This window comes from Plectropomus leopardus, chromosome 17 (genome assembly GCF_026936395.1).
Source record: "Plectropomus leopardus strain MGB_pleo_1.0 chromosome 17, ASM2693639v1, whole genome shotgun sequence".
NCBI classification, from domain to species: domain Eukaryota; kingdom Metazoa; phylum Chordata; class Actinopteri; order Perciformes; family Serranidae; genus Plectropomus; species Plectropomus leopardus.
This window is the reverse complement of record NC_142192.1, coordinates 28,542,900-28,568,441: the sequence shown is the minus strand read 5'-3', so window position 1 is coordinate 28,568,441 and position 25,542 is coordinate 28,542,900. Positions and strand designations below refer to the sequence as shown.

Sequence of the window (25,542 nt, the reverse complement as noted above, 5' to 3'; positions counted from 1 at the left end):
GAGACGGCGATAAGTTGAGTCACACGTCTCTTTGAAATGCGTGACACGCTGATGGATAATGCAGCTGCTTTCTTTATAGGACAGTTATGATGCTGTTTCAGTGTTTCTTTTAACATTTCCCACAAACTCTCTCACTCTCCCTCTCTGTCCTCATGTATCTCTCTCACACACACACACACACACACACACACACACACACACGTGATGTTGAGGCACCACCCTCCTTGCGTTTTGAACTTGTTAGCCTTGTCATCATGGAGATAGATGTTGGTCTAAATTTGATACCGTAGCAAATCACACGTTTCTTTTTCGTCCTCCCCTCTCTTGTGGCAAACAGCACTTGGTTCTGTAAAGCCATAAAAGCATGGGAACTCCCTCTCTGTTGTTGTTATTGTTTGTGTTTTTTAACCTCAAGCATTTGACAGTTGTTGTAAAGTACAACATGCTGTTTCTCAGCAAAAAAGTCCTGCGTGGTTGTTTGCTACAGTTTGCAGCACACAGAAAGTAAAATTAAAGATAACACATGAGATAATGAGCTGATCATCACAGACCAGTACCACCAAATAAAATGACTTGATTTAGAGCAAGATAAGACAAAATATCCACCATCCAGCATTCGAAAAATTGCAGATTGTTGCATTAACAATTAGTAAGAGGATACAGATAAAAGATTAATAAGAAGGAAGATTATGTTGTTGGCTCAGATAAAGGAAGTAATATTTTCAACATGTTAGGGTTAGGGTTAGGGTTAGTTCTCCTGTCCTCTTGGTTTTTAGATAGATGGATATATATATATATATATATATATATATATATATATATATATATATATATATACACACAATATGTAGTATATAGTAAGAATTGTCCTCTCTTTAAAGCAGCAGAGAGGACAAAAACACATCAATGGCGCCAACGCAAGAAAGTCAGTGTTTACTGAGTCAGTTAGTCATAATGTGAAATATGTTTAGAACTGGATGTTTTGTTATGTTGAGGAATGAAGGAGAAAAAAAAAATTCCTAGGAAACAGGCCTCACATAAATAAATCTGTTATAGTTTATAGTTTCCTTTTTGTGATATTTTAGCATTTAGACCTAAACACCCGTAGTTTATTTCCACATATAAAGAGAAATTCCTCTTTAGTGTCTCAAAGTGCATCGGATCTAACCACAGGAATGTGCTCTGCTGGCACCTCCATTGTATTTTATTGCTTTACTCTGCTGCTCGTTTTATGACTACAGGCTTCTCTTTCAGTCTAACTACTGTCATTAAAGAGTACATTTTTCTTGCCATGATGTAATATCCTGTCCACTTTAGAGAACTATGCAAGTATGTGTGAGCTCCGCATGCACAGCAGAAGGTTGTGGGTTTTTTTTAAAATGATTGATGATTCATGTGATACGAGCACTAATCATTTTCATGCATTTGAAAAATTCAGTAGGACTCCTGCTCGTTCTCTGGAGAGTTTTCGGCTCCACTGTTGTAAAGACGTGTGGGTGGATCAAAGAACATTTCTTTTCCTTTTCTTGAGACATTTCTGCTCTTTCATTCCTTCTCTCTCTCCTTTTTTCTCTCTCTTAATTTGATTATTTGGACATTAAGTGAAACATCTTCATTACATCCCAGTCTTGACCTACTAACCTCTCGTCGTCTGCTTGTTTCATCTTCAATCCCTTCGTCTGTTTCTGGGTCTCTTTCTCTCTCTGCCTCCTCACCCCCCTCGCTGGTCTCCTAATGAGAGCGAGCCGGGTAAATGTGTGGCGGAGAACAAACAGAGAGGAGATAAAGAGGTGTTGAGAGAGGGAGAGAGGGATGAGGGGAGGGAGAGAGAGAGAGATTCGGAGAGAGAGAGAGCTGTGAAAAGCTAAATAGGCTACACTTGAAAAAGAGCCGGATCAGACAAAGAGTGTAAATCTGTTACATGTATTTTGTCTGGTGAACAGTGAGATGAATCATGGCGGTGAGCGGGTTTTAAGGTGCACCACTAATCTGCTTGAAGAAATATTTCAGTCAACATGTTTACATGATTCAAAAAGCCAATTGATATGTAGTTTGTCCTTGATATAACCCACTCTTTATTTAAAAAAAAAATTTAAAAATCAAACCAAAGGACCTTTTTACGAACAAGCTCTCCCATCATGTTTTCTTTTTGATCTCTGTATTCATTAGAGTTTTGGACAAAAAAAAAAAAGTCATGGCATCTTTAATGAATGAAATAAAGAAAATGACCTTAAATTAGTAAAAAGAAAATTGAAAAGAAAAAAAGAAAAGAAAATTGATTGAAAATTAGCAAAACAAAAAAAACAAACAAGCAAACAACAAATTACGAACAAAAGCAAAGCAATTACCTAAAAAATGCTTCATTATTTTAACTTTCTGTAAAATAATTTTAAATATATAATTATGATAATTAGAAATATAGTTCTCTTGAAATTTTTCCCCAACCTTTTAAAAATAATGTTCTAAATCGACTAATTCCTTGTTATTTGCAGGACATTTTTTTGCCAAGTTGCTCATTGCCTTTTTTTCTCCATGTTATTAAAAGAAATTAGACCAATTTTCTAGTGTGCTGTGCTGTCCTCAATGCTGATTTGTTGCTGAATGAGCCAAAAAACATAACAGAGGGCCTGACTAGTGGCAACAATGTAGGACACGCTGCAAAAAAAGACGCTCACATACAGCCAAACACTGACCAACGCCCAAACATCGGCATGATGTGTCAGGGCCCTAAGAAGAATGTGCATCTGAGGACTCATTAAAATGAATGACTTACATTTCATCTTTTACACTAGATTCTGTTTTGTAACTTCATCTCCCAGTCTTCTTAGCCTTTCATCATTATTGAATTTATAATATTTTGCAAAAAAGTCAAAAAGTCTTGTTGTTTGTTCAGTGGTTTGCCTGTTTTGTTCGTTTTTCACTCATCCTTCATAAGATCCAATTAAAAATTACAAATAAAAGAACTAAGCCATTCAAGGCATCACTAAGCCCAGATAAAATAAGCCGAGATGTAGGTGTTTAATCGTGTTATTCGTGCACTGATTAAGATTTTCCTCCGTTAAAGCTGTGAACTGTGAGCTCTCAGAGGTGCAGACAGACTGGGTGCTAAAGTAATAGCAGGGGTAGAATGTATAATAGCTACTGTCTGCGGGGGTATATAGAGCATGGAGAAATGGTCTGTCACTCTATCTGGGGGCAGAGGGGTATTTATGGGAGAACAACGAGGAGAGGCTCGCAGGGGGGATATTGTTAGAAAAGGACAGAAAATAAGAGTCAAACTGAGTGAAAGGCGGCACATCGTCATGGAGAGCAGATCACGAGGCAGGCGTACAGATGCACAGAGACAGATAAGGAAATAAAGGAATAGAGGAAATATAGTGAGGGCTCTTTCTTCACACTCTGTCCGCTGTCTGACCCTGTTTTGACTCTATTTCATTTTTATCTTCTCTCTGTGTAGAACTACAGTATATATATCCTCGATCCTAGAGAGAGGGAAAGACGAATATATCTCTTTCGTCCACTCTTTGAAGCCCACCCCTCTGTCCTGCTTTGTTTCCACCTCCTATCCCCCTCGCTCTCTCTCTTTCTCTTTCTCTCTGTGTAACCGATCCAGCTCGGCTCATTTCAAACCTAAACATGTCTGTCTGGCTCCAAAACAGACCAGGCCACCCCTCTCCCCCTCTCCTCCCCTCCCCCACAAGACCCCATTTCCAATCCAGAGGGATGATGTCATGCCGATGCTCAGAGAGACGAGGGGGCTCAGGACGTGGTTTGTGTGTGTGTGTGTGTGTGTGTGTGTGTGTGTGTGTGTGTGTGTGTGTGTGTGTGTGTGTGTGTGTGTGTGTGTGTACTGGTGGAGGGCAGCCATGGGATGAGGGGTCATGGGAGTGGGAGGTGATGTTGTCGGATTATTGTTTAAACTTCCCAACAGTGATCTCATAGAGAATTACTGGGTCACTGAGAGAGAGAGTGTGAAAGAGCACTCTGCCGCCGTCTGCTTCTTTATTAGTGTTCCTGTCAGAAATTAGCACCAGTTCATAAAACTGTATAAATACACAGTTTATAAATAAGCAAAAACTTTTTTTTGGTAAAAGTAGTACACCTTAAGTCAAGGAGCACAGAATACAATGTGAATATTTTTACATTTTACATTTTTTAATGTAAACTCTCAGGATTTGTGGTTTAACACTCTTCTGAGAATCCAATAGTTAACACCACTCTCTCATTGCAGTGCATCATGTTTTGTAGCTGAGAAAGTTACTCACTTACTCAGTAGCTCAGTTGGTAGAGTGGGCGCCCCATGCACAGAGGATATGACCTCGTTTCAGTAGTCGGCCTCGGCCCTTTGCTGCATGTCATTCCCTCTCTCTCCCCTTTTCTTAGCTGTTCTGTCAAAAAAATACAAAAAAGCCCAAAATTGATTAGACCTGCAACACTTTGATAAGTGTCTAAAATCTCAGTTTTACTGCTCACTAATACAAATTCAATAATGTAAACTACTGAGCATCTATAGGCAGGGATTTGGGACATAGACCTAAATTCTGTTTGAGCAGCAGGATCAAAAAGTGGTGGCCCTCCTCCCAGTCAGAGTTTTGCTATTTACCATGTACATGTTTATACATGGCCGTCCTGTCCGCACATATGTGCTACTGTGGAATCTGTGTTTGTATTTAGGGTTGCTCTGTGAGCCGCTGAGAGGTCTGTGTGTGTGTGTGCATGCACTCTGCATCAGAGGATGCTTCTAATTCCAGTCTTTTTTCGGGGTGCAATCCAGAATCTCAGCTGTCTCCTCACCACACCCTCGCACACTACACATACACACACATACACACACATACATCAGGGTGTGGCATCAACATCCCTCTACATGTCCCTGGCTCGCTCCGTCCCTAAGCAGCTGACATAGTCTCTGGGTGGGATGAGAACACACACACACACACACACACACACACACACACACACACACACACACACACACACACACACACACACACACACAGAAGTTTTAGCAGAGGGGCGTTACGAGGCTCTAAAGCCGGGGCTGCAGATGGACATTCCTGGGAAGGGCTGGTTAGTCTGGGTGACAGCAGAACAGGAGGCCTGAGTGTGTCTTTGTGCACACATGTTTGTGAAAATCCCCGTCCTAAATCACTCCTGCACGCCTCCCCTGTCCTCACCCCCTCCATCTCCTTCTCCCTCACACCTTTCACCTCCCCCTCTTTATTATTTTATCCCCCTAAAGTCTCTCTGATAGTCTCTCCACCTCATCATCCTGCAGTCTTCACTTCTTAGGGAATCTGTATGCTGTGACTCACTGTCCTTCCCCGCACTGACTGCGTCAGCAGCTATTTCATGATGGGAGTAGAAGTCAAGCCAAAGTGGGCCAGCAGCTCGCTGGTTGTCTTTGGGCCAAGCTGTGCAGCTGGAACGTGTCCTAATTTTCACCTATAGAACTGCTTACACATTCAGATTTTAGTAATTAGCAGTTAGTGAGGTAAAAATAGACATTTAGAGTATGGAGTCTATCCAAAACGCTACTCTCCTTTAAAGGTTGTTTTTCCCTCCTATGATTGAAATAAACACCGTGTTAAAACCAAGCCACAACCTCCAAGGCTGAAAACTGAAGCCAACACAAACTGCAGTTCCTAAAACGGCCACTTGAGGCTGGCTCCAAAAGTGAGTCAATCCCATAGACCACCATGTTAAAATGTCCAACTTTACAGAAGAAATAAACATGTTTACAGCATTTTACAAAAGATCTCTACAAATAATTTCAACATTCATGACAGCTGTACAGGGCGGTATATTAAATGGCAGGGCTGCTTGTGTTACAGGCTATCTGTGAGGTGTCACTACAGTCTGTGAATCAGATCCAAACTCTCGGCCAAATATGGCCACTTCTGGCTACAAAAAAAGCAAGATGGCAACTGCTGAAATGCTGAACTCGAGGTTTTAAAATGGCAGTCCAAAAACCAATGGATGCCGTCACAGTAGCTACGTCCCTCATTTAAACAGTCTATGATTAAACAAACCCATGATGTGTAATCCATGATGTGTTCTAGACAGCACATATTTAATGTGGATGAGTCAGAGACCCTCAGCAGTTTTCCTGTTCAGGTCTGGAAATCATTAATCATCACTGACATCTAAATTCACAGACTGAAACTGCATGTCCAGCTTCTGAAAAGTTAATGCTCAAGAGTCTAAATGAAAAAAAGTGTTTTTAAATCTGATACGCATTATATGCTGTTGAAAATCAGTTTGTTTGTTTGAAGTTTCAACAATTATATAGAAGCAATCTTAAATCTCAGGTTGCATACAATAATTTTTGCTCATTAAAATGTAGGAGGAGGAAAAAAATCGATACAGCATATTCTTGCAACATTTTCATTGGCAATATTGTATTGATACACAAAATGCAAATTATCTATTTTTTATTGTTTATATGATTAATGATGCAAACAGAAATAAAAATTTTGATACCCTAATAAAATAATAAAATCATATATAATCATATATATATATATATATATAAAATATATATATATAATTATATATATATATATGCAAATATAGTGATTCAAGACTGTAAACTTTATCTCATTAGAAAAAACAGGTATTTATCTTTTATACAATTTAACTTTGGGGACATAATTTGCAGTTGAAATACAGTAAATAATAAAAAATAAGCCTAGTTAAGTCCAAGTTTTTCACCTTGTTTATTCAGACTGAACTATATGAGGACCCAGAGTTGCACGTTAACCTGTTTTCCGCAGTTAGCAGCCATGTTGGCTCGCCTAATTCAGACTCAAAGGCGGCGTGCAGTCGGAAGAGTTCAGTGTGTCAGAACCCAGTAACCCTCCCATGACTCCCCAGCTAATCCAAATCATACGTCATCTGGACGGCAGCGCTGTTTACTGGCTCTCTGGATTTTCCTGGCCTGCTTTCTGTCTTTCGGTTCTCTTTCTCTCTGCGTGTGTCTGTGACTCTAAGTGCGCGTGTGACTCCTGTTTCTGTCTGCGTGTTCATTTTGTGTCTCTAAGACACTGACTGGATCGCCCTAACATCATTTCTCTAATCATATAATCGCTGATTTGTCCGGGCGAACTTGTCCTGTAATATGCTGGCACGCAAATATTTTTACACACGCGCCTTTCTGTGTGTGTCAGTGACCGGTCGAGAAAGTGAGTGATTGTTATGACTTGGGATTGTATGATCTAAATGTGTCTGGGATGGTGTGTGTGCAGCGTCTTAGCCTTTCCACTCGCAGGTCCTGTATTGTTTCAGCTGTTGTGAATTAGAAAGGCATGCCATGGCTCGGCCTCTCCCTCTCACTCTCTCTGTCCTCTTTCTCTTCTCTCAGTTCACTGAAATCCAATATATGCTCTCCTGAGATGACACAGATTAATAAGATTTGTCCAAACAGATTTCATACAATCATTTTCTTTTAGAAGCAAAATGAATGTATCGTTTTCCCTCAAACACAATTACTTTGTAAGTCACATGCTTTGTTATGTTTGTGGTAGTCTTGAAATTAAATTTCAAAACTGATATTATTTCCATGCATCTCATGGAGCTGTGTAAGTGTGATAAAACACAAACTGACTCTAATCATAAATATTCTAAACGTGACATAAAACTGAGAGAGACTGAAGATAGGCTTGATACAAAAACACACACTCTATATTTCAACACATTTATTGGATATGAAATATAGTTGAAAAAAAATCCTAACTTAATCTAATAGTGATCTAGTGATATGATGATTGTACATCATACCCAGTAGAAGACAGCTGATAAATGACATACCATAAACAGCCTATTATGGAGCAAATAACATATAATTCATGTTTTCAGTTGACCTCAAAGTGTACAGAAGCCTGGAGGGGATCATGCGGCTAGTTGTTGAGAGTGTGTGTGTGTGTGTGTGTGTGTGTGTGTGTGTGTGTGTGTGTGTGTGTGTGTGTGTGTGTGTGTGTGTGTGTGTGTGTGTGTGTGTGTGTGTGTGTGTGTGTGTGTAGCCTATTTGTCTCACAAACTACCGGACCAAGCAGTCTAATATTTAATGTGCAATTATGACTGTGTGCTCAAGACCTCTTGTGGTTGCAGTGATACACAAATTTTTGAAAAACTTGTTGTATTGACTGTTTTTTACCATTATTATCTGATGCCTGTCACTCCTTGGAAAACAACAAGCCTTACAGTCGGTTGTAGGACACACTTTGGCCTTCATCATGGCTTAAAAACTGACACCCATAGAAAAATTTGGTCTTATTTATATTTTAACCACCTCACATTAGTTCCAGGCAGTTTTTTGTTGTCATTTGATTCCTAATCAAGATAATCAGGTAAGAATTACTTGTCAATTTAGCCTTCATGGTTTTGTAATGCAGAATAGTGAAATAGACAGTTAAACAATGTGATGAATCACAAGTTACTTTTGAAATTCCTAGATTAATTGCAATTCAAAAAATCAATGATTTGACAGTCCAGGTATTTTTTTCTTGATATTTTATGCTTCTACCTTAAGTAAAAGTCCAGTTATGAACATGATTAAAAGATTTGTGGCTGTTTTAGTATTTAAAAATGCATTCATCCTCATAGTTATATTTTATCACATACAGTGTCTGTTAGGGAAACTCGATCTGCTCGGTGCAATGCATGTGGCCCCATCAAAGATAGGCGAGGCACATATTTTTCAATGGCTTCTTGAATGCTTTCGAAACTCACTGCTCTGCTTTTGCTGAAATGAATTGTCTAGAGTAGCCGTGATCTGGCTGAGATCTGCACTCTGCTGACTGCACCTTTTTAGTCTTTTAACTGGAGATTATTGTTTACGTCATGGTTGACCTGTGTGCGTATTTACAGCAACATGCAGCAGGATACATATAAAATAAAGCGAATAAATAAGTGCGATTTGCTGAGTAGATACTGGCAGAGACTTTAAAAGATTTATTGAGGTGGTTTAAGATCTCGGTGAGGAGGAGAAACAGGTGGGTTTGTGGATGTGTGGGAGGTGAAGGAAGCTCAAAGAAACAGAGAAGAGGAGGTTGTGTGTGTTTGTGTGTGCGCACGTGTGTGAGAAAAAAAGAGAGATGACCTCCAGCATTGACCTCCCAGCAGGCAGCCTCACAGGTGTTGTTTGGTGCGTTCATGTGTGTGTGAGTGGGAGACAGAGAAAGAGGAGCTCGCTGAGAGAAAGAACAGGGGATAAGCCTATTTTTACCACACTAAAACTCCCCAAATGGTGTGAACCACCGCAGAGAATTGACCTCCAAAGTGTTTATAATGTGGAAAGTCCTTCCTGCATTAATCGCACAACTGCATCTGTAACTTAGGCTGCCAGCTGAATGAAAACACACACTTACTTAAAAGCCTGGCTGGAGAAAGTGTGACATTTTTATTTGCCTACAAGAATGTGTGTGCGCATGCAGACTAATTTACCTTTAAATTGAAACACGCATAAGTGGACGCTCGCTCACACACACTCGGAGCAAATCAGCCACAAAATGTGCAAAGTCTGAAACTACCATTATGACCAGCAGTGGTGTGTGCAGATGATTGACAGGCGTGTTTATTGAAGTTATTGAGCATGATGGTGCAGATGCCTTATTTGCTTAGAGGTGAGTGTATGTGTGTGTGCATCGTTTTTTTGTGTGACTTTGGGTCCAGGTCTCTTTGTGTCTGTCTCTCTGCCGCAGGAACAATAAATGCTTTCTCTCACACACACACACACACACACACACACACACACACACACACACACACACACACACACACACACACACACACACACACACACACACACACACACACACACACATACAGGCAGGTGAAATGCTCTGCGAGTTAATATAAAACTACCCCCCAGAAGGAGGAGGGTGGATTTAGGAGAGTAAAAATGCAGAGAGAAAGCGAGATGGCAGCCACTTTTTTCCTGCTGCCAGGTTACCACAGAGGGAAGCAGAGAGCGTAACAAGACATTGCGGAAGAAAATGACATTAAATACTGTGTTTTTGTAGAGATGGATTATGGATTTACTCTGGCTGGGGAAGGAGAAAGAGACAGAGGAAAAAAAACAGAAACATTTTCCCATCGACAGGTGTTCCCCCATGAGCAAATAAACGACCCAGAAAAGTCAATAATACCTCCTTTATGCCCCCCACCTGCGTTTGTGTTTGTGTCACTTAGTTGGACTAAGTGGTTTCAAGCCTCCAGACGCAGACAAAAGGCTGTGTGAGTCCTTTAACTTCAGCGTTACATGTGAATAACAGGCCATTTAGTGGACGCTGGGATCCAAAGTGGAGCACACCACCAAAGTTTTGCACCACAGTATGACCCCCCGAGGGAAAATTAAAACCCGGTAATCCTCTCGTCCCCTCTCTCAACACCCTCCCTCCTCCTCTAGCCATATGTTTTGTGACTCTTAAACCAGCCATGACGACCGAGGAATGAATGAAAATTACAGCAGAAGAGGGCAGATCTGCAGAGGAATTGACTAATCAAGTTTAATCTTAAGAAAGGTCACGAGGGGTCACGGGTGGAGGCATAGGGTCTGCATGTGTCAATGAGGCAGAGGAAGAAGGCGCAGGGAGTTTGAATGAGCCAATTAAATTAGCTTAATCTGTTTATGCCTCCTTTAACTTTTTGCTTCTCTCCTCCAGCTCTCCTGGTATCCGTCCCACATCTGCGAACGCTCGGATTTAAATCTTGTTGCGGTCTGTGTGGAGGGGATTGTCGGTTAGCCGTGGGTCACGCGAGAGTTTGTGAGCTCCTGCGTGGGCGTGTGTAGCAAAATCAGCGACAAACCCCTTTTGTTTCTATGAAGACGTTTGCCTTGGACGCGGCAATGACAGCTGCAGTGCAACTGACAGAGAGGGGGTGGGCGGTTTGGAGGGAGGGGAGGGCAGTTAAAAAGAAAGAGTGGAGTATTTAGCATATTTGACATGCAGGCCACGGGCTGCTCTGTGCAACAGTTGAGCAAGCGAGCGCTCTGCTTGTGAGTATTTGGAAATGTGTTCTGAGGCAAAGGAGGAAAGAAAGAAAGAAAGAGAGCAGTCGTGTTTTGGTACAGATCAACCGAGCTCTGCCAGACAGCTTTAAACATACAGAGCGGCTGGAAAAGGAGAGCAGAAGAAGAAAGAGGAAGAGGAGGAGGCCACATCTGAGCAGCCTGTAACTTTGGATAACAAGAGAAAAACAAAGTGGCTTGAAGCGCCCTGCCTCTGCTCTGTGGCTGCAGGTTGCCACATTAGCTGGTATCCCCCTTCTGACTGACTGGCTGCTGAGAGGTTTTGTGTGGCATCCTGAAGAAACAGACAGCACCCCCTCCCTCCTCTCCTGCTTTTTTTGTGCACAGCCCCTTTTCCTCCTGGCCCCTCGGCTCTCCCTCACACACACAGACACACACACACACTCCCCAGCCGGATTGGGTTTCAGTGAAGGCGCAGACGGGAATGCACAAGTGGAGTCTGTGAATATCACAGACTTTTGTGTGTCTATATCTTCTCCATATTTATTTTTTACACCAGCAGCTCTTTTGCTGCCACCGACTCTACTCTGTGGTTCAACTGCCACAAAGGAGGAAATAATGGAGTGAATAAAAACAGACTGGACTCACTTCCCTGTCTGCCTGCAGCCTGGACAATTGCTTTGGGGGGAGAGAAAAAAAAGACTCATTACTGATAAGCCTCTTTCTCTCCCGTCAGCTCGCAGGCCCGCCCCCTCTCTCCGTACCTCCAGTCCTCCCTCCTTTCTTCTTCTTTGACTCTGTATCATTTCACTCTCAGAGGACAGTGTTTTTGTACTCCAAACTGGGGAAGGCGGGTTGCCCCCGGAGAATTAAGAGTGGATTACAAAGCTGTGATGAATGTAGGCATGAATGTAGCCATCTCACATCACCAGCCCCCCCCAAATCTGGAAACAGTGGCGGGGAGAGTAAGTTTAGATTTAGCCCACGTTTAGACGAGAGCGGCCCCGCTAAAAATGGAGAAGTTTTTCCTTTGCGTTTTTAAAAAACATTGATCTACAAAAACAACCGAAAACGCTGTATTATGCCAGGCCAGTAGTTGGCAGTGTAACTTTGTAATGACACACCGTAGAAGAATACGGACATTACGTCACTGTTCTCACAGCATCTGTGCTTTGCCAGTTTACACAGCGACAGAAGGGGCTGCGTTTTCAAAAGATCACACTCTGGAACCTGGTTTCAAAAGTTCCCATTTTCAGGCCCCCAAAACGTCATTTTCATATGAATCAAAGGCCAAACTGTCTTTAAAGTTTGACATTTCATGCAAGAACCATTGCCATGTAAATGGCCCCTTTGATTTTTTTTATTTTTGCACAGTTTAAAATACATAAAATTACAAAAATTAACACAGTATACAGTGCAGGGAGAGGCAGAAAACCTTATTTGAAGCCTCCTGCCAAAAAAGGGTTAAAATTTCATTATGTTATAAGAAACACAATTGTAAAAAAAGACAAGAGAAGTTGCCATAACACCATAAAATGATTGCAAACTAATAGTCATATATATAGGTGTATATATGGCAAAGAACAACAATAACAATACTTAAAAGGTCATTAAAAATGGAAAAACCTGAATGAGTAATGTGTAAAAATAAAAAATAAAAAGTCTGATATGGTACTATATGCTGCCTGGAGGAAACTCTCATCTGGGTTATATTACAGTAAATCATTTTTAATTCATTCCTCTTTTTATATTTCTGTCTTTGTTCATTTGGAAACAGTTTTTATACTTGTTTGCTGCTCAGCGTGAGATAATCAGCTTCATCCCAGTGTTCAGCTGATATTTCGATGGTAACGAGCAAAATCCTCCTCTGCACAACTCTCTTTCTCTCCGGCTCCACGCCCCCTCTTAGCACCCTGCCTCCCTCTCTATCACTACTTAGCTCCCCTACGCCTCTCTCTCTTTCTCTCTCTCTCTGTCTTTCTGTCTCGTATGCTTTTTTCTTTTTTTTCGGGAGAGAGGAAACCAGCATGATTGGAGCACTTCCTGTGTTTTAATACCAGTGCAGGAAACAGAACAAACGGAGCTGAATTCAAACACAAACAGCAAGAGAGCAGGGAGGGAGGTAGAGCGAGTGAGTGAGAGAGAGTGAGCGAGAGAGAGAGAAGGGACATGTGAGTGAGTGAGAGAGAGGAGACGAGGGGGGGAGCAGCGAGAGTGAGAGGAAAAGAGGGAGATTTTTTTAGCAGCTGCAAACCATTTCAGCTGTGTAGTGGCCTGAGAACAGAGACTGGGAGTGAAAGAAAGAAAGAAAGAGAGCTCGGGAGCCCACACGCCTCACAGAGAGAAAGAAAGAAAGAAGAAGAGAGAAGAGGAACTGCGTGGCACTTTGTTTCATTCTCACCACGGAGTCGGGAGAAAGAAGACTGCAAAGAAAGGGGAAGGGAGCGTGTCCTGGGATTGTCTGCTCGGTGAAGAGAGGGGGGAAGACGCTGCCTGCAAAGCAAAGCTTGGACTGGAGCTGGGAGGGCTGTCTGGGTCTTTGCCCTCTGGATACAGTCCCACGACTCACTGCTCTGCCCTGCCTGCCTGCTTTCCTGCTTCCCTGGCTGGTCCAGGATCCAGCCCCCAGCGGCCCCCCTTTTCTATCTACCCCTCAGATGCCCTCTTTCACTCCAGCCTCACCCCCTCCAAGATCCTGCCTGCTTTCGATCTACTGTACCGACGCTCCCCTGGAGCTGATCTGAGGATGAGAGAAAGCAAGATAAAAGAATTGAAACACTGACAGGGATTTCTTCACGCAAAAGCGGACCGCTTTCTCTCTTTGTTCTGGCGTTTTCTCTGAATGCTTGTGTGGATGATGGAGTTGATTTTGAGGATGATGATGCTTTAGACAAAATTAGGGTTTGCAGGCACACAAGCTCTGATTCTTTGTGATGGAAGCAAGACGACAGAAAAAAGAAAAGCTGTGGATTGCTTGAACACTCACCGGACCACTAAGTGGCAGTGACTTGGTAAAGGGATTTCTATTTTCATATTTTTCTCAAGTTGGGTTTTCTTGCCTCTAAAAGCAAAAAAAGGATAGACATTTTCTGTATTTTTTTTCCATATACTGGATTACATATTCTTGTTAATTTTTCATGCAAGGAATACTTTTTAAGCAAGGAAGATCAAAATGAAACAAATCCATGGAGTATTGTACTTTCCTGCTCATTGCACCCCACGCAGCCTTTCTTTTATATAACAGAGAGTGGGTTTTCTCACCTTAAAAGGAGACTTTTACACTTCCCTGCCTGCCTCTCACTGAGACTGCAGAAGTTGTCCAAGCCCTCTCTGCCTTTTTCCTGTTGTGCCACAGAGAGGAGAAGACAACCGGAGAAGAAGAGGTGGCAGCAGCTTAGTGAGAGTGAAAAAAAAGGGGGTCAAGGAATGAGTCGCTGTACATGAATATGGAGGAGAGAGCTGCACTGAGTGTTTCCGACAGCAAAACAAAGGGGTGTTATCTGCGTGGTCCTCGCCTCACCTTGGACTTTGCACGACTCAGAGAGGGAGATGACTGTTTCTTTCCCTTTATCCCTCCACCTCTCCTTCATTCCTAACAGCCTTTCAAATAATCAGAGCTGGTGATTAATATGGTGCCGAGGGGGAGGGCTGTCTCTCCCACTCCCTCGCTGATGCCACACAGCATCTCAGAAAGACCAAGGAAATGCACAACTGTTGAGGTGACATAGAAGGCAACATACACCAGTGGAATGAAACTGTGGATGATACAGTGTGGAATAGTTTATAAAATGTGAAGGATTTGTTGAATGCAGCCAAATGGACTGTGTGATTTTGTGGACTATTGAATGTGATTTACCACAAAGATCCCTCTCTTGTGAACTGTATTTTATTTCTGCAGTGCCAAACCTGCACCTTCAACGATAGGGTTTCTGTGGCAGCGAAGGACATAATGGGGAAACCTTTGAGCCGTCCGGACTGCCTGAGGCAGAACCCTCGCTGCCTTGGAAAAGGCGACGAGGACGAGGCCTACATAGAGGATTGCTACGTCCCCCAGCGATCCATATATGACACAATGCGCATCAATGAACAGATTGACCAAGGGACCAAACTGTGTCAACCTTCCAGGAGTACTTTAGGCTCTGGAGGGGAGGTGAGAGGGGAGGGAAGTACGCTATCCAGCAATGGCACCATTGGTGCTGATTTAGGGGGTGTTTTTGTCTCCAGGAACGCAGATCACGCCGGTGGAGCGAAGAGACTAGATGAAAGAGTGATCTTTGATGCCTTAAAGCTAACCGGTGATCCTCAGATAATGTCGCCACCGGTTGGCATTGTAGGTTCCGGTTTGCCTATTGCCCCGTCCTCATCTGGCTCTGGTGTGGTCGCTGCGGTGGCCAAGCGGCGTCATCAAGGCAGTGATAAGAGGGACAATCCGAACCGGCGCTCTTGGAAAGCCTTTATGCCCCCGAGTTATCCAGAGTTTGCTGAGAGACTCGAGTTTTCATCTGTTGAAGGAGCAGAAAAGCGTCAGTCTGGGGCGGGCGTTCCTCTTTCTCCACTTCAACCTGTTTCTTCCCACCTGCCCCCATCCACTCCTACCTCCTCCACTCCTTCCTTACCTCCTTACACGCCCTCGCCTCTTTCATCTGCACCCCACACTCCTCCTGTCTCCTCCTCACCCTCTTTGACTCCCACAGTTAGCCCTGTGCCTCCTCTCCAGCAGCATCCTCTCAGCAGGCAAAAGCAGGTTCATCCTTTGCTGCAGAAGCAGCAAAAACAGGCTCATGCGGCGCAGTCGCCTTCCAAAGAACCTGCCTTTAGCCAGGCACCCCAGGTTTCTGGAAACACACCACAGCAGAGCCCCAGCGTCTCCAGACAGGTAGAAAGGAAAAGGGAGAACCACAGACGGACTAGTAGCTCTTCTAAAGCCCCATTTAGGCAGATCCCAGAGGAGCCTGTTGAGTCAATAAAGACCTCCGATTCAGAGAGGGACTCTCCTCTTTTGGACCAGGACCAGGGGGACAATGCCCCTCTCATTCCACCAAAACCAGTCTTCTGTCCTCCCACCAAGGCCCGCACCTGGCCTCGCAGTCTATCAACAGGGAAAAGAACTCAGGTCGGCCTGAGACACAATTTCCCTGTACTCCCCCCGTTGCCTCCCCTATTGGGTGAGGATAACAACACAGATGAAGAGTCACTTTATCTTTTAGACCCTCCATCTCCATTCCTGAGAGAGGAGGAGGGGTTAGTGTATGGAGGTCTGCCTCTGTCCCCCTGTATCAGTCAGGAGGGAGGTGATGAGGGGCTCCTCGGCTGGGGCGCTGATGGCAGCGAGCTCAGAGAACGCACAGCCTCCGAGCTCAAATTTGAGGAGGACGAGCGCAGGATACTTGAGGAGCTGGAAGACGAGGAGCAGGAGAAGTGCATATTTGAGGAGGAGGAGGCGTGGAAGAAAGAAAGGGATAAAGCAGAGGAGGAGAGAGCTCAGAGAGAGGAGCGAGAGTGGGAGGCAGTTCTTAAATTAGAGAACAGGGAGATTATTGAGCAGTCTTGGGATAGGGAAACACTGGAATCAGAGGGATGGGATTTAACAGGCTCTTCTGGACATTGGCCTGTGTTGACACCCCCCACAGGGTTCGGAGGCCCGGGGGCCCCCTCACCTTGCCCCAGCTCAGGGGCCGAGTCAGATGACCTCTTCTTAGAGCTGGAGAGGCAATGTGAAGCAGATGAAGGAGAGGAGGGAGTGGAGATGAGTGTAGACCCTGAACCTCTTGATCCCTACACACTTCCCTGTTTGGAGGAAGAGGAGGAGGAGAGAGAGGAAGAAGGAAAGACTTCATGGGTGGATTTTGAAGGAACTCTTCCTATAGATGCAGTTAACTCTGTAGAGCCTGATAATGATGCACCAAGCTCAGAGGATATCACAAAAGACTCCAGTTTAAATCACACTGAGCACACAGAAGAGATGACAAACTTTGACTTGGTGCGAGCACAAGACTGTGAAAGGGAGCATGGCTTCATCGATGAAGAGGGCGACTACGAGGATAAGGAAGAAGAGATGAGCTACCCAACAGACTCTGCTCTCGGCCAACAGCTGGAATCAGACTCCAGTGGGGTCCAAATGTCCCAACCGGACAGGACTGGTATCAGTGAGATCACGCAGACAGACTGTGAAGAGCAGAGACCTGCACGGACTGAAACAGACCCTGACAGCGGGGCGTCATCGGAGCCTGATGGCGAAGACTGTGAGGAGAGAGCCTCCTCTCCATCTCGCAGCCCTCTGAACCCCTACTGTGAGGAGGTGGAGCGAGTGGAGGAGGAGGTGGAGCAGGACGAGGGAGACCAGAAAGAGGAAGAGGAGTTAGGAACAGAGTGGGATGTATATGACCAATCTGAGCCAAGTTTGGACAGCAGCGAGGGAGTTCTCATGGATCACTCCCCTGAGCCTCTGGTTGAAAAAGAAATCGACAGTGAATGTACACAGGATGTTGAAACTTCCTGTCAAGAAGATGCAGTCCCCTTGGAGATTAGCAACCCTGCTGTGGAAAAAACTTGTGAAACAGAAGGGACATTTGCATCACAGACTGTTGTGGATGTAGTCTCGGGTCTGGGGATGCCTGGACAGGAAGACCCAGATCTGGAAACTACAACAGGAGTGACAGCTAGCACTCCAAAATCAGACTCTGTTCCTCTCGTACAGCCTCAAAATACAGACTCAGCACCGCCTTCCTCTTTACCTCAGTCACCTTCTAAATCTGGTGGTGCTGGGTCGGACTCTAAAGACTCAGAGGCCTTTGTGATATCAGATAGTTTTGTTTACCTGGCTGTGTCTGTGCCTCCGCAGTTCCCCAATGACTGTCCCCCATCTCCACTTGAGGGCTCCATTCCCCCGAGTCCTGTCCCTAAACCCCCCTGCTGCCCCGACCCAGAGGAGGACGGAGCCTTCCTCTCCCCTGACAGTTTTGTTTACATGGCGGCACCTGAGCGGCCCCAACCTGGCCCCTCAGATACCTGCTCGGCCTGCGAGGACACTCAGGACTTGGACTCATACTCTGAGGGCACCCAGTCTGGGATGGACGGTGTGGAGTTTGTCCTCGGCTCCATGACAGGGGACAGTGACTGGGAGTCAGACGGCTCCGCTCTGGACTTTCCCCCTCTCATGTCCACAGAGCAGACTTGGGATCAGCTCGAGCCGGGTCTGCTGCAGAGTCTATTCACACAGACAGAGACAAGCCAGGCCTGCAGGCCCCAGGAGGACGAGCCCCAGACAGGGGCCACAGACCCCGTCTCAGAGTCAGAGAGGATTTCTAAAGCAGAGAATGAATCGGCAACTATATTACCAAGTTCTGACACAGACAAAGAGCCAGAGGTATGCTCTCATTTACACTTTATGTAAGATAATTTATTTCTATAAAACAGGGTGTCTGCAGGTCCTTAAAAAGTCTTAAATATTAGGCCTTACAAGTCATAAAATAGTCTCAAATTTGAATTTGTGAGGTTTTCATTGACACAAACATTAAATAGCTTGAATATTTTCTTTTTGTTTTTTAACAAAGCAAGAAGGAAGGAGGACCGTCCCTGACCCACTTTACTTATTTTATCCATCTTTTAATTTCTTTATGTCAACAGAAGTTAAGCTTTTCTGTGTGAAAGTCCAAATTTCTGTTATGGAACTTTAAACCTACTGCTGAACCTAATGCTGTCTTTTTACTTTATACTTGCACTTGTTGGCAAACTGTATTCCTACATAAAATCTACCTCTGCAATACTTACCTTCATACTTACCTGTAATGCTTGAAAAATGATTTAGCTTAAAATCAGTCTTAAATTTGGCTAGAATTTGCTTCAAATGGTCTTAAAGTATCTGATACCTGCAGACACCCTGATAAAAGACTGCACAGAGCACCTCATATTGGTGTTGATGTATTTAGTCCTTGGCGTTTTTCATTGTGCTGCTGGTGTAGCATGGTAACAGTGCATTGAGGTAAACATTGAATGGTGCAGTCATATGGTGGCATGGGAAAAGACATAAAAGAAAGAGTTTTCATCTGGGAGGTGGTTTACTTAGCTTTTATATATTTATATATTCTGCCTTTGGTGGACACACAAACTAACAGATAACACACGAGCATGCAGTGTTCATAAATATAGAGCCAAAAGAGAGAACGGTTTATCGGTTTATTTAGCTTAATAAGAGATGCAAGGAATAAAAGCTGAGCAAAAGTCTGTTTTTAGCGGTGAATGCATCAGATGTGGACACACAGAGAGCCGTAGCATGGAAAAAGAATTGGGTCAGGTATCCGAGCGTTGAGTGTAACAGATGTAGACATAGCATGGAAAATGTATGCGGGGGGGTCAAAGTTATGTAGACGCCATAATTAGCTAGTTGTGTTTCAGTAGTAGGGCTTTAAATGATTGCAATATGATGCTCAGAGGGGGGTTGCTACTTATGGGAAACTACCCTCAGGATCGCTCAGTGTGTGTGTGTGAGTGCACATGGTGTATGTTTGGGTGTGGGTCAGCGCTAATCTACAGTGCATGCACATATTTGAGTCTGATCACATGTTTATTTGTGTGAAGCTGAAAGAGCAGTGTGTGCCTGCAGGCCACTTGTAATGCTGAACTCAGGGGCAGAGTTTATAGCATTTATCACAAGGGCACGCTGTTGTGTTGTTTACGCTATCTGTCTATAAAGATCAGACGAAAATGTTTCCATACAAAGTCATGGGTTCTGGGTGTATTCTAGTACTACAGGCCAAAGTTTTCCATGTTGTTAAACTCACTTGTGGGGAAAAAAGGTCACTTTGTTTGTATGTGGAGCAAGACTTCTGCATGACTGTCACTGTTTGGGTTGATTTGGTTTCACGGTATGCACGCAGTGTTGCTGCTGCGTACAGACACGGATCTGAGAATGCTATTCTATAAATGCTGTGAGATTAGCTTTGGCATGGAGCTGAAACAGAGGGCTGTCAGCGTGACTGCGCATCGGACTCGTCTCTCCGCATTCATCTGCATTCAGTGTTCGGCTCGTTGTGTTGGCACGGCGTCACTCCTCTCCAGTCTACCTCTGTGTTTGACTGTGTGGGCTGCATGTAAAGGTGTGTGTGTATGTAGAGTGTGTCTCAATGTGACAGCGTGTTTGACAGGCTGTCGTGCTTTCGAAGGAGCTCTGCTATGACTCAGATTTGCTTCATCTGAACACTGTTTCTGTTGCGCACAGAATATAAATTCACATAGTTTTCGCAGTCTGCTCATTATAATGCTATTTGAAAAGACAGTTCGTTTTTTTGCATATGAGACGTGCAAAATTTTAAGCTTGAGGTTAGGGATAAAATCATTGTCTGTTGGTGGAAATTCCATCGAAATCTAACAAATAATTAAATTGATGGCTGTCTCATAGGTTAATTTAAGTCGAACCAATTTCTTTGCATCAAAATCAGCTGTCAATCATGTTTCAAACCTGATGGTAGAGGCGGAGAGACGTGATCATTTGTGGTTGGTGCTCATCATGATGAAGCAGTGTCTGATTTTGGTGGCCATTGATGTGCCTGACCCCTGCTGACAATGCAACCACCTGGTCCTCTTTATTACATTATAGTTTCCATCAGGCACAAGTCACCTGCTTGGACCAGTCAGTCACAAACCATTTACTCTACCCTTCATCCGTTTATATGTACATCTTACTCTATGTGTGATTTTGAGAATGTTTTGTGTGCATGTTTGTGCCTTTATGTGTTATCGGTCCACGTCTGTTTGTTCTCTCTGCAGTCACAGCATCTCTGGCTTCAGTTTAATGTAATCAGACGTCGAGTCCACTCAATTTCTGATTCAACAGAGGAGAATTATAGCTGGACAGATGCTTTTTAAGCTTCTGCAAGTCAGAGAGAGAAACATTTTAAAGAAAACAGCAAATAAATCAGGTCCTTTTGTGTCAATATTATGCATCAAAATTAAACTTACTGTGTTTTTGATTTGTAACGCCTCCTAGTTTAATTTTAAACATACACACTGTAAAATCTGACAAGTTGATTTTATGTAAAATAATCTTGGAAACCGATTACCTGAAAAAGGAAATTAAATCTAACTATAAACATACATTTATGTTTGCTTTATATGTAAGTGTTAGGTTAACTTTAAAGTGAGCTGTATTGACTTAATTTTGTGAAGTTGTTACAACTTAAAAACAACAAGTGGAATTACCTTGTTCTTTTTAAGTGTCAGCAACTTCAGTAAACCAAGTTAGTCTGACTTAACTTGATCATCATAAAGAGGATTTTGTGAATGATGAGATCTGTGAGTTCTGTTTTCTTAACATGTTTTAGAATACAAAAAAATGATTGACCAGTTCAATACAGAAGAATACAGATATGTAGCACAACAAACTTGGCTTATTGAATTTAACTGATGTTTGATTGAAAGATTTAATTGATTGAATTTGTCATTTTTTTAAGTTGCAAACAACTGCACAAAATTAAATAAATATAACAAAAAACTTTAGTAAACTTAACAATTAGATATAAAGTAAACAAAAGTCAAGATTAATAGTTAAATGACTTTTATTTTTTTAGGCAATCGGTTTTATAGATTTTTTTAAAGTAAAATCAACGTGTCAGATTTTGCAGTGCAGAAGTGTAAACTTCTCCAGACATGGTACTTGTCTCCAATTAAAAGTTATTTCCCAAAAGTAGACAACAAGCATTTAATAGCGCACCCTTTCTCTGAGAAAAGGATTTAGAAGTCCCTGCAGTGAATATCAAGCTTGGTCTGTGTATCAGTGTTTACCGTGCTATCACAGGAACACTGCGTAGTGAATGATGGATGATAATTTGATAATTTGACTCCTTTTTTGTTCACATTTCTGAGCGGTGACACATGCACTTTTGTTGTGTGATGAAATCCCCTTTATTCAGTCATGTCTCCTCAACTGACTCTCACTCTCCCCCTCCCTCTCCTCCTCCATGCTTGGATGGTGTTGTTGCAGAGATAAGGAGGTGGGAGGTAAATACTGTGGCTCAGTGAGGAGGGGAGCTGCCTCTGCCAACATGGCTACACAAACAGTGTGTGAAGTTGTCTGGGGAATATAAACTTAGATATCTGATAAGAATGTGCCAGGGCTAACACTGGAACTCTGTGGCCTGTTGACGATCCCGTCTTTAGCTCTCTGTTTTGTTTGTACACCGACTTGCCTCCCTTTGCATTACATCTCTGTCTGCCTCTTATTTCTTGCTTTTATCCAGTCGTTTTTTCCTCTTCTCTGCTCTCATTTCTTCTTTCTTTGTCTCTCCCATCCCACTTCAATATTCTGCTCAAGTGCAAAACCAACAGTGGCGACACCAGGCAATTTTCCTGTTAAGTTGCTGATAGAAATTCATTGAAAAAGGGATGTGAACACACGGGGAGGACAGATAGACACGCTGAGTTTAGGAAGACAAAGAAGCAGACACAAAAAGAGTTGTGACAGGCGACAGCGAGGTTGGGTGGAGGAAGCCATTGTTTGCACGGGGGAGCACCTTTTAGCGCTGCATGAGGCTTTGGTACAATGATAAGAGAGCTACGCTGGCAGACAGACGCCAGCAGAAGGTCTTTGGATTAATATGGAGCTCATTTTAAGGCACTGTGTGTGTGTGTGTGTGTGTGTGTGTGTGTGTGTGTGTGTGTGTGTGTGTGTGTGTGTGTGTGTGTGTGTGTGTGTGTGGGTGTGTGTGTCTGCGTGCGTGCGTGCCCCACAAACAGACAGACAGACAGATGGACTAGCTTTGCATGCTGTTTGATGAAGTGGGGCGAGGGAACGCACAGTGCAGACTGACCGATGGCAGCTTAAACTCAGATTTACAGGCAGGCAGAAAATGCATCTTTCATTCATAACACATTAGCATTTTTTGTTTGTAGTCGCTCTCTGCAAAATCAAGACTTGAAGGGTCCTTGAATTATCTTAAAACATCTTAATTTTATTCCATTGGAATTTCAGCACACACTGCAAACAGAAATTACTTAATTTTGCTGTGCAGTGACAGATTTCTTTGACTGCATGTCCACTTGGATGAACACAGAACAGAGTTTTGTTTGTGGTCTTAAGCTTTGATCAAGTCCAAAAATTCAAGCTGGACCCTACATGAACATGCATAGCTCTGTCCAAGTCCAACCTGTCCGTGCCTGAGACGCAGCAGCTGTTTTGGGCCCTAGTCTGATTAAAAAGCCAAATTTCTACTGTAATATATATATATATATATATACTATGGCTTTGTGTTTTTTTCAATATTATAATCAATTTTTTAAATATTTAAACATTTACGTCGGTCCATGGCAAAGCAGCTCGCAGATGATGATCACCGCTCTTCGCTGCATGTTACACACATCTCTGCCACTGCTGGGGAGGCAAAAGCAAATACCGACAACCAAGTCGCCTTGCAGCCCCCCTCTCTCTCTTTAGCCCTTTTGACACATAGGCCGCGCTACAGGGTCGTTACTAACTCCCTTTTTTGCACTGTGTTTGCATTTTTACACAGAATCAAACAACAGCAGCATCATGCCGCTTCTTGCCATGTCTGCATCGATAACAACAATCGCACAACGTGGCAATCACAATCATTCACCTTCTCTGTTATATGACGACAGATCACATTCTCTGAAAGATGAGAAGCTCCCGGATCTCATTGGTTTCCCATATTTTGGATTTTTATGGCTTTGAGATAACCACTAACTGCTTCTAGCTGCTTTTAAAGTCTCCTGCAGTGGGTCATATGCATAACACATCGTCAAAACGTCACACCTGTCCTGCGCATGGTCCTGTCCTGCCGGCGGTTCCATTTACACAGACACTGTTTTGGCACTGATACTTGCGTTACTGGTTTCAAACGCAAAACAACTCTGTCCCCCAATTCCTCTATCGTTCCTTCGAGGCGGCATAACGGCACGATACACCCGCCTCAAACAGGCAATGTAAAAGGGACTTTACTCTTGCTGTCCCTCTCTCTCTCCCTTCTCCACTCTGTTGCTCTCTTGTTCCGTCATTTTCCCTCTCTCAGTTGCACTCTTCTTTTTTTTCCCCCTTTCCATCGTGATTCAGTCCATTAAAACTCCTCTTGTTTATGTACGAAATGACAGTTTCTTTCTTTTTTTAAAAATGAAGATTAATAAACATCTGTAAATTGGCAAGAATCCAAACCAATTCAAGCCTGGGGGAATAATGAGAAAATACAGCCCAACCCAGTTTGTCCAATCCAGCTCAGACAGAATCTTAGAGCTCTAACGCAGTCCAAACAGATTTGGACTTTATAACTTTTTTATTATTTTTTTTTTTTTGGTTACACAGCACATTTATAATTCAGATGTTCCATAACCTGTGTTTTACTGGAAGCAGTAGTGCATTTGCCAGTTTCGTGTCTTAATTTTGGTCTTGAAATTAGTTTTGAAATCTTTTGAGGCAGTAAAAAAATATACTTTACTGTGTAATTCTAGGTTTATGAAATCTGCCGTCTCCAAATCATTTCCAAAACAAGATGGAGCAGCAGGAACAAATGGGCCTGAACAAGACAAGCCATTGAAAGACAGATGTTGAGGCAGAGAGTGAGAGACAAACAGGGACAGAGAGAAGCAGGTGGCTTCAGGTCCGCGGCTCGTACATTTATGTTTTGATTGATGTGATAATTCTGGTTCTGAACAACCGCCTGCGGGATAAACCTGCGAACGACGGAGGGAGAAGAAGGAGGGGGACGTGTTCAGGAACACAGAAAAGCATAAAAGCAAAAACAAGAACACATTGATCTCCCACTGGAATTGAATGAAGATGCACTTAAAATAAAAAAAAAAGGAGATCAAATATTTGAAGCTCTTTTTTAAAAAAAAAAGATTTTACATATTTTTGTCCCTGCATCACTCCCCCTTCTCTCACAATATCTGCAACAAAGCTCTTAAAATCATATACTACACTCTCTTTGTGTGTCTCGCAGGGAGCTGATTATGAGCACAGAAATTCCCCAAAATACGGGAAGAACAGTGAATGAAGGAAAAAAATTTGTTTGCATCCCTAAAAGAGAAATAGTAAGGTTTGAGCCAAATTGCTTTGAATGCCACATTTGCATGAGATTTGTATCTGTTTGTTGCTCAAATAAGGAAACTGGCTTCAGTCAGGATTTATTAACCCATTAACCCCTTTATCCCAATGTCAGAGATTGGTCAGCGCTCGGCTTAAAGCGAAGCCTTTCTGGCAAAATAGTTTGGAAACAGATTTCTACCCTTTCCTTCCTCCGCCTCGCTCCTTGTTCCATTAAAAGAGAAAGGAGGGCGTGAGGAAGGATGAGGGGTTGAAAGACGGGAAGAGAGCGAGAGACGAGGGCAGAGGCAGGAATAGAGAGAGGGAGGGAGGGAGGGAGGGAGGTGTGGGGGTGTGAGAGAGAAGCAAAGCGATAGCAGAGTGCTGTTACTGGCTGCCATCTTTACACACATGGTGCAGAATATTCAGGCTGGTCATTTTTTCCCCCTCTGGTTTTCTATTTATCGCTCATGTACTCTGAATCCCATTCAGTTTTAATAGAAGATCACAGTTTTTCTTTTGCGTGTGTCGTGTGTGTTGC

General features: G+C 43.2%; 1 protein-coding gene across 20 annotated transcripts in view; it reads left to right on the top strand.

The window, feature by feature from the left end:
- Positions 1-25,542, top strand: part of macf1a (microtubule actin crosslinking factor 1a) — a 281,961-nt gene that overhangs the window by 209,523 nt on the left and 46,896 nt on the right. The gene's annotated exons all lie outside the window — the stretch shown is intronic.